This window comes from Saccopteryx leptura, chromosome 3 (assembly GCF_036850995.1).
Source record: "Saccopteryx leptura isolate mSacLep1 chromosome 3, mSacLep1_pri_phased_curated, whole genome shotgun sequence".
Taxonomy (NCBI): domain Eukaryota; kingdom Metazoa; phylum Chordata; class Mammalia; order Chiroptera; family Emballonuridae; genus Saccopteryx; species Saccopteryx leptura.
The window spans coordinates 75,181,061-75,196,427 of NC_089505.1; the positions used below are offsets into that span (position 1 = coordinate 75,181,061).

General features: G+C 40.6%; 1 pseudogene; it reads right to left on the reverse strand.

Moving 5' to 3' along the window:
- Positions 1-2,877: 2,877 nt before the first annotated feature.
- The window catches only part of LOC136399378 (leukocyte immunoglobulin-like receptor subfamily A member 6), a 44,593-nt pseudogene continuing 32,103 nt past the window's right edge, over positions 2,878-15,367 (reverse strand).

Consider the following 15,367-nt stretch of genomic DNA (forward strand, 5'->3'; position numbering starts at 1 on the left):
CTCTCTCTCCCTCTCTCTCTCTCTCTCTCAATTAATAAATTTTAGAAAATGGAAGCATTACACTACCTAATATCTAACTACACTGCAAGTTTATTGGAATCAAAAATCAAAATAGCCTGGTACTGGCATAAGAACAGGCACACCGATCAATGGGTTCTTTTGAAATCAGATGAGATTGGGTGCATTCAGAGTGGTATGGCTGTAGATGATACAGATTAATGGGGCAGAATAGAGAACCCAGAAATAAACCCATGCCTTTATGGTCAATTAATATTTAACAAAAAAGGCAAGAATATACAATGGAGTAAAGACAGTCTCTTCAATAGATGGTTCTAAAAAAATTGGACAAGTACATGTTTAAAAAAATGAAATTAGACTACCAACATATGTGTCATACGAGAGTAAACTCAATGGACAAAAGACTTCAATGTAAGTTGTGAAATCATAGAAATCCTAGAAGAAAACTTTGGAAGTAAAATCACAGACATCTCTCATAGTAAATATGTTTGCCAATATATCTCCTTGGGCAAAGGAGTCGAAGGGATAAAAATAAAAAAATTGGACTACATCTTATGCTCCTTTTGTTTTCCATATAAATTTATAAATAGCCTTTTGATATTTAAAGCATAATCTTGTGATGCTTCATCTTAAAAAATTTTAAATGCTCCTGAGAAGTTGCTTACTCTAGAAACTAGGATTTGAGAGGCTCACTTTGTTTTTTGTCATGGAAAATGCAGAATTTGGGACAGTCATATTTCACAGGTTCATTTACCCAGATATTCTATTCTACTGAGAAGTTTTATGTCCTTCTTAACAGGACACTGATTGTGAAACAGGAGTAGTAAATATTTTTTAAGGTACAAATAATCCTCTTGATGTGTTTGAGAGAATTCAACAAGCACTGGCCCCAACCACTCCTGCATGCTTTTCTGTGAGTACAATAATGAGTTAGAGGGGGCAATCTCAACTCCTGGTCAAGGTGAATCTATAGTCCTTTTATCTTCAGCTCAGTTACTACTCTACTTCCAAGGGTCTCTGTCCTTGGACCTCAACTGAACTCTAAGTTCCTGTATTTCTTTCGAAATAAGCTCTAGTGATGAACTTGGGGTGCACGTGTCTTTATGTACCAATGTTTTCAAGTTTTGGGTAGATACTCAGTAAAGGAATTGCTGGATTACATGGTAGTTCTATTCTTTTTTAAATTTATTTATTCATTTTAGAGAGGAGAGAGAAAGGGAGAGAGAGAGACAGAGAGGGAGAGAGAGAGAGGAGAGAGAGACAGAGAGAGAAGGTGAGGAGGAGCTGGAAGCATCAACTTCCATATGTGCCTTGACCAGGCAAGCCCAAGGTTTCGAACCGGCGACCTCAGCTTTTCCAGGTCGATGCTTTATCCACTGCACCACCACAGGTGAGGCCTAGTTCTATTCTTAATGTTTTGAGACACCACTGTATTTTCTTCCATAATGGTTGTTTTAATTTACATTCCCACCAGCAGTGAATGAGGGTTCCTCTTTCTCTACAGCATCTCCAAAACTTGTTATTACCTTTCTTGTTAATAATAGCCAATCACACACGTGTAAGGTGGCGTCCCATTGTAATTTTTTATTTGAATTTTTTGAATAGCTAGTGAAGATGAGCATCTTTTCATATATCTGTTGGCAATTTGTATATCCTCTTGGGAGAAAGATCTGTTCTGTCCCAGTCAAGTTAAAGTTAATTTTGAAAATAAAATTAAAAGATTAAAAAAAAAAGCTTTAGTTAGTCCTGTAAAATGTGTTCTTGGTGCTCAACACACAAAGGAGTATAAAATACCTACAAGTGCTTAAAATGAAGTTGTAGTGCATGTGAGTTATTAAAGAAAACATGTACCTATGAAATATAGTACACAAAGCATGCAAACCTTATATTCATTTTTCTATTTCCCCTTTATATCAAAAACAAGGACTCTGGATACAAAATATATCTGGTTGTGGAATTGTCCACAACCCAGCGCTGAATTTGCTCTCACCCTCTCAGGATTAACATACAAAATGATAGGTAGTTAGGGGAAATGGTGATGGTCCATGGTCTTGAGGCGAACCTTCTAGATACACCTGCATGTTTCTGGTCAAGGGAAACTGGAGAGTTGCCCTGACTTGCGTGTTTCATGATAAGAATTTTGAATTTACTTTGCAGTATTAGGTTGGTGTTTTTTATCCATCAGAAAGTGTGGTAAAGTCCCAAAACGGTTTTTATCACAGAGCTCTTCATAATTTATTTTTCAGGTGATAAAGAAGCTCAGGAGACAGACCCACAGGGGCTGGTGGCAGTGTCCCCACACGACAGTTGTGTCAGTCACAAGGTCCCTGTCATATAGGAAGAGGATCAGCTTCTTCTCATCCTAAAAATAGTGTGTTTTGCAAGTTTTGTTTGAACCACATTACTGAGCACAACTCCTGTGTAAGGTGTCACAAATAGTTTTCCTAAACTCTACAAATACATATTGATTTTAGCATAGTTTGCTGCCATGTGAAAGTCATAGCAATTATTCAGTACAGAGAACAGGATTGACAGCTGTCAGAAGAGAGGTGGTTAGAGGCTGGGTGAGATTGGAGAAGGCATTCAGAAAAGAAAAAGAAAGAGTCATGGACACAGACAATAGTTTGATGATTACCAGAGGGAAAGGGGAATGAAGGGAGGGAGAAGAGGGTAGAGGGGGATAAATGGTGATGGGAGGAGACTTGACTCTGGGTAGTACACACAAACAATATACAGATGATGTATGACAGAACTGTACACCTGAAATCTATATAATTTTATTAACCAACATCATCCCAATATATTCAATAAAATCATGTAATCAGAAGAAAAGTCATATCAATTTTCCAGTGAATGACATTTAATATACCCTGGCCAAGCTATTATACAAAATGATTAATGATGTGAAACAATTTTCAGAAGAAATATAAAGTCCATCTCCACCCTCATATTAATTAGGCCTTGTACTAAATTTTTTAGTCTGTAACAAACAAAAACAAAGTGCACAACTTAATTCTGCATATTTAGAAGAGAATAAAACCTGAACAATTTGCTTTGTATTGTTTTAGATGAAATTATTTCTTGTGTGTGAGCCAAAATTCAGTTTCACTTGTCAATATGGAGAGAAAGAGAGAGAGAAAGTGTATGTGTTTGTGTGTGTGTGTGTGTGTGTGTGTGAGAGAGAGAGAGAGAGAGAGAGAGAGAGAGAATGAGAGACATTGAATTAGTTTGTTAAGGTTATCACAGCAAATGACAACTAACAGTGTGGTTCAAGAAAACTATATTTAGTTTATTAGTTCATATTGTCAAGGCCAGAGAGATTGAGTGGCAGATGGAGATAGACATAAAGATAAATAGATAGATGATAAATGATATATAGATAGGTAAGTAGGTAGCTGCAGAGGTAGATAGGTAGATAGATGATAGATAGATACATAGATAGATAGACAGAAAGATAGATGATAGACAAAAAGATTGATAGATAGACTGACACACATAGCTAGACATACAGATATGCAGGTAAATGGGCAGAAGAAAGAGAAAGGGAAGGGGGAAGAAAAGCATTTATTTGTTGTTACACTCAATCGTTCATTCATTGGTTGTCCCATGTGTGCCCTGGACAGGGATCAAAACTGCAACGTTGAAATTTCACTATGATGCTTTAACAGACTTAGCTGTCAATGGTGCACTTCTTTTTATTGACGTAAAATTAGTATAACATGAAATTCAGCTTTCAAAGTATATCATTCAATAGAATATAGTAAATACACAATATCTCAACCACAACTTTTTTTCCACTTGCAAGAAAATTTTGTCATCCCCCAATGAACACAAAGCACTCAGTCTCCAGTCTCTCTTCCAGCCCAGCCCCTGACAAACCTGATTTCTGTGTCTATGGGGTTCTTTCTCCTGGACATTTCATGTAAAAGGAATCTCACAAAATGTGACTTTTTGTGTCTGGCTTCTGTCATTTAGCAGCATAATTTTGACGTCCACCCAACAATGCAGCAGGTGGCAAGGCATTGTTCATTATTGTTTAAAATTTTCAGTGCTCTGAAGATGCCATGTTTTGTTTATGTGAATGTGGTCGGGCGTGAAGGGGTGTATAGATGTGGATCCAATCCAGCCATGTGGGCGCACCCTCCTGACAAGGGTGAGAACAAAAGGACCAGCAGGGAGAGTCAGTGGTGACAGGGAGGGAGGCCCCCAGTGGGTGGAGGAGGCGTCCTCCACAGGAACACGGCACGTGTTCTCTGCACCCCAATCACAGTCACTCTCCTAGACAGTCTCAGCAGACAGTGTCCCCAACTGTGGTCCCTACTTTCTCTCTCCTGGGTCATCAGATGTGCTCCAAGGCTCCACCTCTCTGAACACTGCATTGGTCCCTCTGTGGACACCTCCTGACTGCATCGTGGGTCATTTCTGGGCTGTGTTGAGCTTGAAACAGCAGCACCCCAAGGACCAGCAGGATCAATGCAGCCATGGCCATCCGAATAAGGTTCTCCACTGTGTAGTCTTGAGGTTCAGTGACTAGAAAATGTGAATATAGAGGTCACCGTGGTCAGGGAAGACCCAAATCTCCAGGGTTTGATTGTTTATCCTGAGCTCCCACCACCCCTTGGCCTCACCGTCCCTGTGACGTCTGAATTCAGAACCTGCTCTGAGTCACTGTGATAAGAGTTAGCTGTGTCCAAGAGCTCAGGATTAGTGAAAAAAACTATCTCAAATCGGAAATATTTAAGGACTGTGTGTTCTGTGTTCAGTCTGAGACTCAAAGTCCCCAAAGCTTATTACGGATAGCTGAGAGATCCCACAGTTTTAATAGTTGGAATCCAGGAATCTTGGAGCAAGGGTTGGTGTTAGGAGCTCTGAATGTCAAAAACACAATATATATATATGGTATATATAACATATAATATATATACAATTTATGTAGTATATTATAAAATAGTATGTAAAATATATTTGTATATATAGTTCCATATATATTCTTTCATGAATACTAGAATTACATATCATCATTTATATCTACATATATGTGTGCTGTACCAATATGTAGTGGATGTGTGTGTGTGTATGTGTGTGTGTTGCATGTGCTGTGTATCTAAGGAGAGAAGGAGAGAGAACTAAATGGATGGCTAATGATGTAATTTTTATCCCAAAAGGCAACCTCCATGCACCCCTTATCAAATGTCATAAACAGGGACGTCCACAGTTCTAGTTTTCAAGCTTTAAGGAACAAAGAAATTCCATTAGATTATAATATTTAATGAGCACAAAAACTAGGAAATTATGTCAATCTGTCACCCCATCTTGATAGAAAAAGCAAAATTAAAAAAGTATTATTGAAGTATCCCAATTACAAAAATCCATGCAAAAATTTTAAATATCAGCCCTGGCCGGTTGGCTCAGCGGTAGAGCGTCGGCCTAGCATGCGGAGGACCCAGGTTCGATTCCTGGCCAGGGCACACAGGAGAAGCGCCCATTTGCTTCTTCACCCCTCCGCTGCACCTTCCTCTCTGTCTCTCTCTTCCCCTCCCGCAGCCAAGGCTCCATTGGAGCAAAAATGGCCCGGGCGCTGGGGATGGCTCTGTGGCCTCTGCCTCAGGCGCTAGAGTGGCTCTGGTCGCAACATGGCGATGCCCAGGATGGGCAGAGCATCGCCCCCTGGTGGGCAGAGCATCGCCCCATGGTGGGCGTGCTGGGTGGATCCTGGTCGGGCGCATGCGGGAGTCTGTCTGACTGTCTCTCCCTGTTTCCAGCTTCAGAAAAATGCAAAAAGAAAATGCAAAAAGAAAAATAATATTTAAATATCATCTCACACAATTTAGGAAATGCACATGGATGATAATGATTATTCTCTTGGGTTAATGTCCAAATGGTTGCAACCAGGAAGCCTTTGTAATGTGTCTCATGTGGCTGTAAATCAGAGGAAAAGTGTAATTTCTAGGAAATGTGTGTTTGTCAGAACAGGAAAGCACGCCTAATAAAACCTTAATAAAACAGAATAACAGATAAAAATGAAAAGATCAATATGCTTTTGAGGGACAGTTTGGGTGTTTCCCTGTCTTGACCACTGTAAATAATGCCGCCATAAAATTTAATTTTCTAAATAAAATTATTAATAAATAGTGCTTTCAGTATAAAATATAGATTTCTCAATAGGTTTGCATTGAAATAATTTGGGGCATGAATTAAGCTGTTTTCCTGAGGTGAAGCTTAAAACATTTTACTCCACCATTTCATCATCAGGAGTTTGAAGTGAGAAAGATAGGTATACAGTTTGAAATTAAAAAAGTGAAGTTCCATGAAATCCAAGATGTCTGCAGAGTCGGTGAAAGCTAAACTCACCTGCTCCTGGCCCCAAACCAGACTTACAACTAACTTACAGAGCAATCAACCTGAATACTTAACTGAAGGCTAGCTTAACTGAAGTATTATGCCCATGGATTTACGGAGGAAACCACATAGAGCCTGGAAGGAGGGTGGAAATGCATAAAGACTAGCCTCTTCACCCAGGTGTGGCAGCTGAGAAGCTGAAGGCATACCTTGGCTGGAAAACTTTCTCCCCCCAGGAGCAAGAGACCTCAACCCCATGCAGGGCTCCTTAACCCAGAACAACAGAGATGGGAAGAGGAGCCCGCATACCATCTGGTGGTGAAATCACTGGGGATTCGGTCCACCTGGAGAGAAGGGAGTCTTCTGGAGACCTAGACGCCGCCTTCTCAGGGACAAGACCTCCATTGACAGGGCAGCACTGCTATCTCCCCTGTGAGCTCAGCCCACACTCTCCCAAGCAGACTGTTTGGATCTGCCCTTCCAAGTCCCAGATACCCAACCCCCTGAGCTTATTTGTGCAGCTGAAAAGGAGAGCTGCTGGGAGTTGTGACATTTGACTGTGAGTCCCTTGAAGGCTACTGTCTGGGACTAGCATGAAGGGCTTGGCCTCCACCTGTGAGCTGGGCTAACACCAACCCTTATGGGAAACTTTTCTGATCTGTTCTCCTCAGCCCAGGGTCCCATCTCCTGATCTCCTGGACGAGTGTGGGCAGTGTGCAAGTGGTTTCACCTGGTGCTTAGGGCATGGGCGCCCATGTTTCCAGACACAGAGGCTAGGTCAGAGATTGTCAGCAGTGACCTTCTGTGTGGGCTGTAGCCAGAGTTTCTGAGTAATCCCAGCTCTCCGAACAACAACGTGTGGGAAGTGCGTGAGAGCCAGCTTCCCTGTGTCAGGACCTGTCCAGGTGGGGAGCCTCCACCTGCCAAAACAATCTACAAAACACATTCTTGCCGAAGAACACTGCAGAAGTGCTGGGGGGCAGGGTGATCGGCAGCTTATTGGAGCAGGCAAACTCTAGAAAGCACGTCCGATGAATGCGGAGGCAAACCAGACATATCTTAGAACCCTTAGAAAGGAGCCTAAATTGCAGTCTGCTCACTGCCCTGCTGGCTTACATTGGTGGCTCTGGCTGACAAAGCCTTCTTTCCCAGGGCTACGATTTAAACAGATCCCAAGGAGGGACTTGATAGTTCTTAAGACCTCTTGCTCTGCAGGCAGTGGTTGGGGCAACTTCCCACCAGCTGATACAGGTTAAAAAGCACATTCCCACAAAACAGACCTCAGAGAACACTGCGGAAGTTGAGCAGGCTGGGCTGTAGGCTTCACAACAAGGGAGAAGCCCTGTGGAGAGCAGACCCATGGAGCACTGAGGCAAATTTAACTAGACATACTGGGGAACCTTAGAAGGAGTCTGACCAGAGGTCAGCTCACTCTCTTGCTTGCTTGAGCAGGTGGCTCTGGTTGACAAAGCTTTCACACCCAGAGCTGTGCTTTGAATGGACCTGGAGGAGGGACTTGGCAGCTTTTAGGACCTCTTGCTCTTCAGGCAGTGACTGGGGCATCTTCTTGCCAGCTGATACAGGTTACAAAGTGCAAAAAGCCTGTAGAGAATAGACCTGTGGAGCACTGAGGCATAGTAGACATGCCCGGAGGCTCACAGAATGACAACTGAAAAGCATTTGGCTCCCAGCCCTGCCTGATCAAGCTGGCAGCTTTGGATGGCAAAGCCTTACCCAGAACCCTGCTTTGAGTGGGACTGGGGGGCAGGGGGATTGGCATCTCTTAGAGCCTCTTGCTCTCCAGGCAGTAGCTTTGGCAACTTCACAGCTGGGTCTCCAGGCTGCTGGTTCAGGAAAGAGAAATTTGGGGAGAGGCTCCAGGAAAACTGACTTTCCCATTGTCAGAGTCTGCAAATGCTAACAAGCCCTGCCTACCAATGGGACTGAGGCCTAGTTTATGTCATCACCAATGCGACACATCAACTGCACATCTCCACCTAAGAGTGCCACTGGGGCAGAACCTGGGGTACAGTGCCACTGGCCAAAAAGAGAGAGAAGAAAGAAAAAGGAAGAAGATAACTTCTCAAAACCAGGAAAAATCCACAGTCTTTATAATTTTTCATTTTTTTTCTTGTATTTTTTATCTCTTTTTTCTCTTCCACCTTGATCATTTGATCCTCTTTCAGTTTTATTCTTTCCTTTTCATTTTGAATTTCATTACCCATAGGTGTTATATTTTTCATTCTTTTTTTCTATGACTGTTACATTCTCAAAATCTTTATTCTTTCTTTTCTTTTCCCTCTTTTTCTTTGTTTCTTCTTTTCTCTTTTACTTTTTCTCTCATTTGAATCTCATCCACAAAAATTATTTTATTCTGGATTTGAGTTTTTTCTTTCTGGCAGTTTATGTGCTTTTTACTTGGCTTTTTATCTCTTTAGTATTTCCCCCAAATCTGGCTCTCCATTCTATGTAGTTTTTGTTGCACTTAATACAATAGAATTTTCATTTTTTCACTGTAGTTTTTCTCTTTTTCTTTTCTCTTTCACTATTTCTCTCATTTGACCATCATTTACAAATTATTTTATTCTTCATCCAGATTTTTTTCTTGTGGCATTTTGTGGGTTCTTACCTCATTTTTTGCTTCTTTGTCACTTTCCCCCAACTCAGGCCCTCTGTTCTATGTAGTTTTTGTTCCACTTAGCACAATAGAATTTTCAGTATTTCATTGTATTTTCTCAAAAAAATTAAATTTTTTATCAACTCTTATTAGTGTTATTAACAATACCACTTTCAAATGCCATTAAGGAAAAGGAAAGCAAATATCATGGATACAAAAGTCAGAGATGTAGCTCAGACAGATGAGGAAAAAAGTATAAAAAAATTTAATAGCTTGGAAAAATTGAAGTTAAAGAGAGAATTTAAAATTGAAGCCCTGAAAATACTCAGGGATATACAAGAAAGCACAGAAAGGCAATTTATGGAGCTCAAAAATCAATTCAATAAACAGAAAGAATACATCACCAAGGAAATTGAAACTATGAAAATGATTCAAACAGAGATAAAAACTTAATTGATAAACTGAAAAACTAGGTAACAAGCTTAGCCAGTAGAACAGGCCAGATAGAGGGGAGAATTAGTGACATAGAAGACAGGCAACAAGAGGCATGACTGAAAGAAGAGGAGAGAGACTCGTGAATTAAAAAAAAAAATGAGAAAGCCCTATAGGAATTGTCTGACTCCATCAGAGAGAGCAACATAAGAATAATGGGTATATCAGGAGAAGAGAGAGAAAATGGAATGGAGAACATATTCAAAAATAATAGACAAGAACTTCACAAGCCTGTGGAAAGAACTAAAACCTCAAATTCAAGAAGCAAACAGAACACCAAGTTATCTGAACTGTAACAAACATATTCCAAGACACATCATAATGAAATTGGCACAAACCAATGACAAAGAAAAAATTCTCAAGCCAGCCAGGGAAAAGAAGAATACAACATACAAAGGAAGACCCATTAGATCATCATCAGATTTCTCAGCAGAAACTCTACAAGCTGAGGTAGACTGGACCCTAATATTTAAAGTTCTAAGAATACTTCCAGCCAAGAATACTATATCCATCAAAGGTATCCTTCAAATATGAGGTAGAAATAAAAACATTCACAGATACAGAAAAGATGAGGAAATTTATCACCAGAAAACCCCCACTTCAGGAAATACTAAAAGAGATTTTCAGACCAGATACAAAGAACAAAACAAAACTAAAGTAAAAGCTTCATCAAGATCACAATAAAAACAAGATTAATCTGTGACAACAAAAACAAAAAAAGGGAGAGGACAAAGATTAACAGTAGCAAAGGAGGTTGGAGTGCAGAAGCATTCATGAAATAATGGACTACAATAAACATGATATGTATCCTTTCCATTACTTAATGGTAACCACCCCTAAAAAAACCAACACAGAAGTACATGGCTTAAAAAAAAAAAGTAAAAGAAAGAAGTATGGATTATAACCAAACCAAAAAAATTTGACAAAAAAATAAAAGAGAAGAACCAAACATGATACAAAACTATCAGAAAGCAATATATAAAATGGCAATAGGAGACTCTCAAGTGTCAATAATTACACTAAATGTAAATGGGTTGAACTCACCAATAGAAAGACACAGAGTAGCAGAATGGATTAAAAAAGAAAATCCAACTGTATGCTGCCTACAAGAAACACATCTAAGCTACTAGGATAAAAACAAATTCAAAGTGAAAGGTTGGAAAACATTACTCCAGGTGTGATGTCACGGAAATGGCGCCATGAGCAGCGCGTCTGACAGATCCCCCCAAAATTTCAATAAGTTCATCAACTAGAGACAGAAAAATCTATCCTTAGAGCATCCGGGAGTTCCACACACACTGAAGGTGAAAGGACTGCTTTCACTTGGAACTGAGAGTCGGGAGGGAGCTGAGAGTGTGGAGGAAGCTAACTGCGGCACAGACATTCGTTCAAGCTGAGGAGGGAGTGTGCCTGTGGTGAGTCAACCCATGCGAGCAACTGCCCGCTGGCACTCCGGGAGCAACAGCCTGCACGCTGCAAGCAGCTGCCCCTGTGCTGTGAGAACCCCGCGCGCTGGGAATGTCCCCAGTGGCCCACACCCCGCGAGCATCTGCAGCCGTGGGTGCGCAGCAATCATCTCCAGATGCGGTGCACCCAGAGCACCCCACTAGCCCATGCGCCCAGAGCACCCCATTTGCCTGCGTATCCAGAGCACGCCAACCGCCAGCGGCAAGCAGGAAGTGTGCCAAAGCAAACTTCTCTAAGCCAAACTTCTCTCCGCTGCTGGGCACCTCACCCAGCCATTCAAGCTAACAATCAAGCATTGGGGGAAGGGCACGCGGGCAGTTTGCAGTCTGTCCTGGAGCACATCTGTGGATCCAATCACTGAAATTAGCCTAACCTACAGTCTGCACACCTCCCAACTGACCTACGGGGCTCTAATTGAAAAGATCTCTCTCAGATCAGCGATCCAAGACAAGAGGCATGATATTCTTTAGTGCCTCTTGCTAAAGGGGTGGGGGCAACTTCTGATTGACAGAGCTTTCATACTCAGGGATATACGCTAAAAAGAGGGACTTGGTAGATGTTAAGACCTGTACTGCAGGCAGTGAATAGGGCATCTTCTTCCCAGCCAAAACAGGTTACAAAGTGCGGAAAGCCTAAGGAGAGTGGTCCCACAGAGTGCCAGGTGTGCTGAACAGGCCTGAAGGCTCATTGAAAGTCACCTTGAGAACAATTGGCTCCAAGCACCGCCGGATTACGCTGGCAGCTCTAACTGCCAGAGCCTTCCTCAGAGCCCTGCATTGAGTGGGGATAGAGTGGGGAATTGCCAGCTCTTGGAGCCTCTTACTCCCCAGGCAGAGGAAGTGGCAGCCTCATAGCTGGATCACCAGGCTGCTAATTCAGGAAGGGGAGACTAGGAGGGAGGCTCCGGGAAAACAAACTCTCATTGTCGGAGCCTGCAAATGCTAACAAGCCTTGACTACCAATGAGACTGAAGCCAACTATATGACATTGCTGTAGAATCTCATCAACTGCAAATCCCTACCTAAGCATGACACAGGGGAAGAGCCTGGGGCACAGAGTCACCAACCAGGAAGAGGGAGAGGAAAGAAAAAGGAAGAAGTTAACCTCTCAAAATCAAGAAAAATCCACAGACTTTATAACTTGTTCAACTATTTTTTTCTTTTGTTTCTTTTATCTTCTTGCCTTTATTATTATTCTTTCTATTTCCTTCACCTTGGTCCTTTTATTCTCTGCCCATCTTATTCTTACCTTTTCTTGAACTACACTACCCATAAGTGTTACATTTTATTTCTTTCCTCCTTCCTTACTCTCCATGAAGGTTACACTCCAAAACGCTTAACTCTCTCTCTCTCTTTTTGTTTTTTTTTATTTTCCTTTTTTTTCTTCCTTTCTTTTTCCCCTTTTTCTCCCTTTCTATTAGTTTCTTCTTTTCTCCTTTTACTTTTCCTCTCATTCAATACTCAATCACGAACAAATTGTTTAATTTGGGACTCAAGATTATTTTTGTGGCATTTGGGGTGCTTTTTAGTTTGCTTTTTAACTCATTAGCATTCCTTCCAAACTGGGATCTCCATTCTATTTAGTCTTTGCTCCACTTAATACAGTAGTTTTTTTCTCCTTTTTTCTCTTTCCCTCTTATCCCTCTCATTATATCTCTTAGTCAACTATCACTTACAAGCAAATCATTTTATGCTTGACCAAGATTTTTTCTTTTTTGCATTTTGTAGGTCCCTACTTCCTTTTTTGCCCCTTGAACACTTCCCCCCAACTCAGGCCCTTCGTTATAGGCAGTTTTTGTTCCACTTAGCATAATATAATTCACAGGTCATCACAATATTTTCCTAAGGAGTAAGGGAGAAGAGGGAAAGAGAAGAAAGAAAAGGGGGGGATAATAAATTATTATTGGGTTTTTTTCTTCCAAATTTTTTTCATTTTTTTTCTTTATTTTTTTCCTTTTTATTCTTTATTAATTCTCATTAGTGCTATCAACAAGACCACCCTCAGATGCCATTAAGAAAAAGGAAATTGAATATCATGGATACAAAAGATAGAGAAGGAACACAGATAGATGTGAAAAAATTTATGAAGAAAAAATTTAATATATTGGAAACCTTGGAGCTAAATGACAGAGAATTTAAAATAGAAATCCTAAAAATACTCAGAGATATACAAGAAAACACAGAAAGGCAACTTAGGGAGCTCAGAAAACAACTCAATGAACACAAAAAATATATTACCAAGTAAACTGAAATTATAAAAACAAATCAAACAGAAATGAAAAACTCAATTCATGAGCTAAAAAGCGAGGTAACAAGTTTAGCTAATAGAACAGGCCAGATAGAAGGTAGGATTAGTGAAATAGAAGACAAGCAACTTGAGGCACAACAGAGAGAAGAAGAAAGAGACTCAAAAAAAAAAAAAAAAGAGAGAAAGCCCTACAGGAAGTGTCTGACTCCATCAAAAAGAATAACATAAGAATAATAGGTATATCAGAGGGAAAAGAGAGAGAAAATGAAATGAAGAATATACACAAACAAATAATAGACGAGAACTTCCTAAGCCTGTGGAAAGAACTAAAGCCTCAAATTCAAGAAGCAAACAGAACACTGAGTTTTCTTAACCACAACACACCTACTCCAAGGCACATCATAATGAAGATGGCACAAACCAACGACAAAGAAAAAATTCTCAAGGCAGCCAAGGAAAAGAAGAGTACAACATATAAAGGAAGGCCTATTAGATTATCATCAGATTTCTCAGCAGAAACTCTATAAGCTAGAAGAGCATGGACCCCAATATTTAAAGCCCTGAAAGAGAGGAACTTTCAGCCAAGAATACTATACCCATCAAAGCTATCCTTCAAGTACAAAGGAGAAATAAAAACATTCACAGATACAGAAAAGATGAGGGAATTTATCATCAGTAAGCCCCCACTCCAGGAAATACTAAAGGGTGTTGTCCAACCAGGTTCAAAGAACAAAACAAAACAAAACCACAAGTAACAGCTCCACTAAGAACACAATGAAACCAAATTTAAATGGTGACAACAAAAAAAGGGGGGGGGGGGAGAGGATGGAGATTAACAGTAGCAAAGGACGATGAAGCGCAGAAACACTCATAAGATAGGGTACTACAATGAATATGGTAGGTACCCTTTTCAATACTTAATGGTAACCACACTTGAGAAAACCACCACAGAAGCACATGACTTTAAAAAGGTAGCAACAGAAGAAAGAAGTATGGAATACAAACAAACAAAAATAAATGATAAAAAAGCAAAAGAGAAAATCAAACAAAATACAAAGCTAACAGAAAGCAATTTATAAAATGGCAATAGGGAACTCACAAGTGTCAATAATTACACTAAATGTAAATGGATTAAACTTACCAATAAAAAGACACAGAGTAGCAGAATGGATTAAAAAAGAATATCCAACTATATGCTGCCTACAAGAAACACATCTAAGCAACAAGGATAAAAACAAATTCAAAGTGAAAGGCTGGAAAACAATATTCCAAGCAAATAACATCCAAAAAAGAGCAGGTGTAGCAATACTCATATCTAATAATGCTGACTAGAAGACAGAAAAAGTACTTAGAGACAAAATAGTCATTTCATAATGATTAAGGGGATGCTGAATCAAGAAGACATAACATTCTTAATATATATGCACCAAACCAAGGAGCACCAAAATATATAAGACAGCTACGTATTGACCTAAAAACAAAAACTGACAAAAATACAATCATACTTGGAGACCTCAATACACCAATGACGGCTCTAGATTGGTCATCCAAACAGAGAATCAATAAAGACATATTTGCCTTATATAAAACACTAGAGCACCTGGATATGGTAGACATCTACAAGACACTTCATCCCAAAGCGACAGAGTATACATTTTTCTCTAGTGTACATGGAACATTCTCAAGAATTGACCACAGGTTGGGCCACAAAGATAACATCAGAAAACTCAGGAAAATTGAAATTGTACCAAGCATATTTTCTGATCATAAAGCCTTGAAACTAGAATTCACCTACAAAATAGAGGGAAAAAACCCACAAAAATGTGGAAACTAAACAACATACTTTTAAAAAATGAATGGGCCAGGCCGATTGGCTCAGTGGTAGAGTGTCGGCCTGGCGTGCAGAAGTCCTGGGTTTGATTCCTGGCCAGGGCACACAGGAGAGGCACCCATTTGCTTCTCCACCCCTCCCCCTCTCTTTCCTCTCTGTCTCTCTCTTCCCCTCCCGCAGCAAGGCTCCATTGGAGCAAAGATGGCCCAAGCGCTGGGGATGGCTTCTTGGCTTCTGCCCCAGGCGCTGGAGTGGCTCTGGTCGCAACAGAGAGACGCCCTGGAGGGGCAGAGCATCGCCCCCTGGTGGGCAGAGTGTCGCCCCCTGGTGGGCGTGCTGGGTGGATCCCGGTCGGG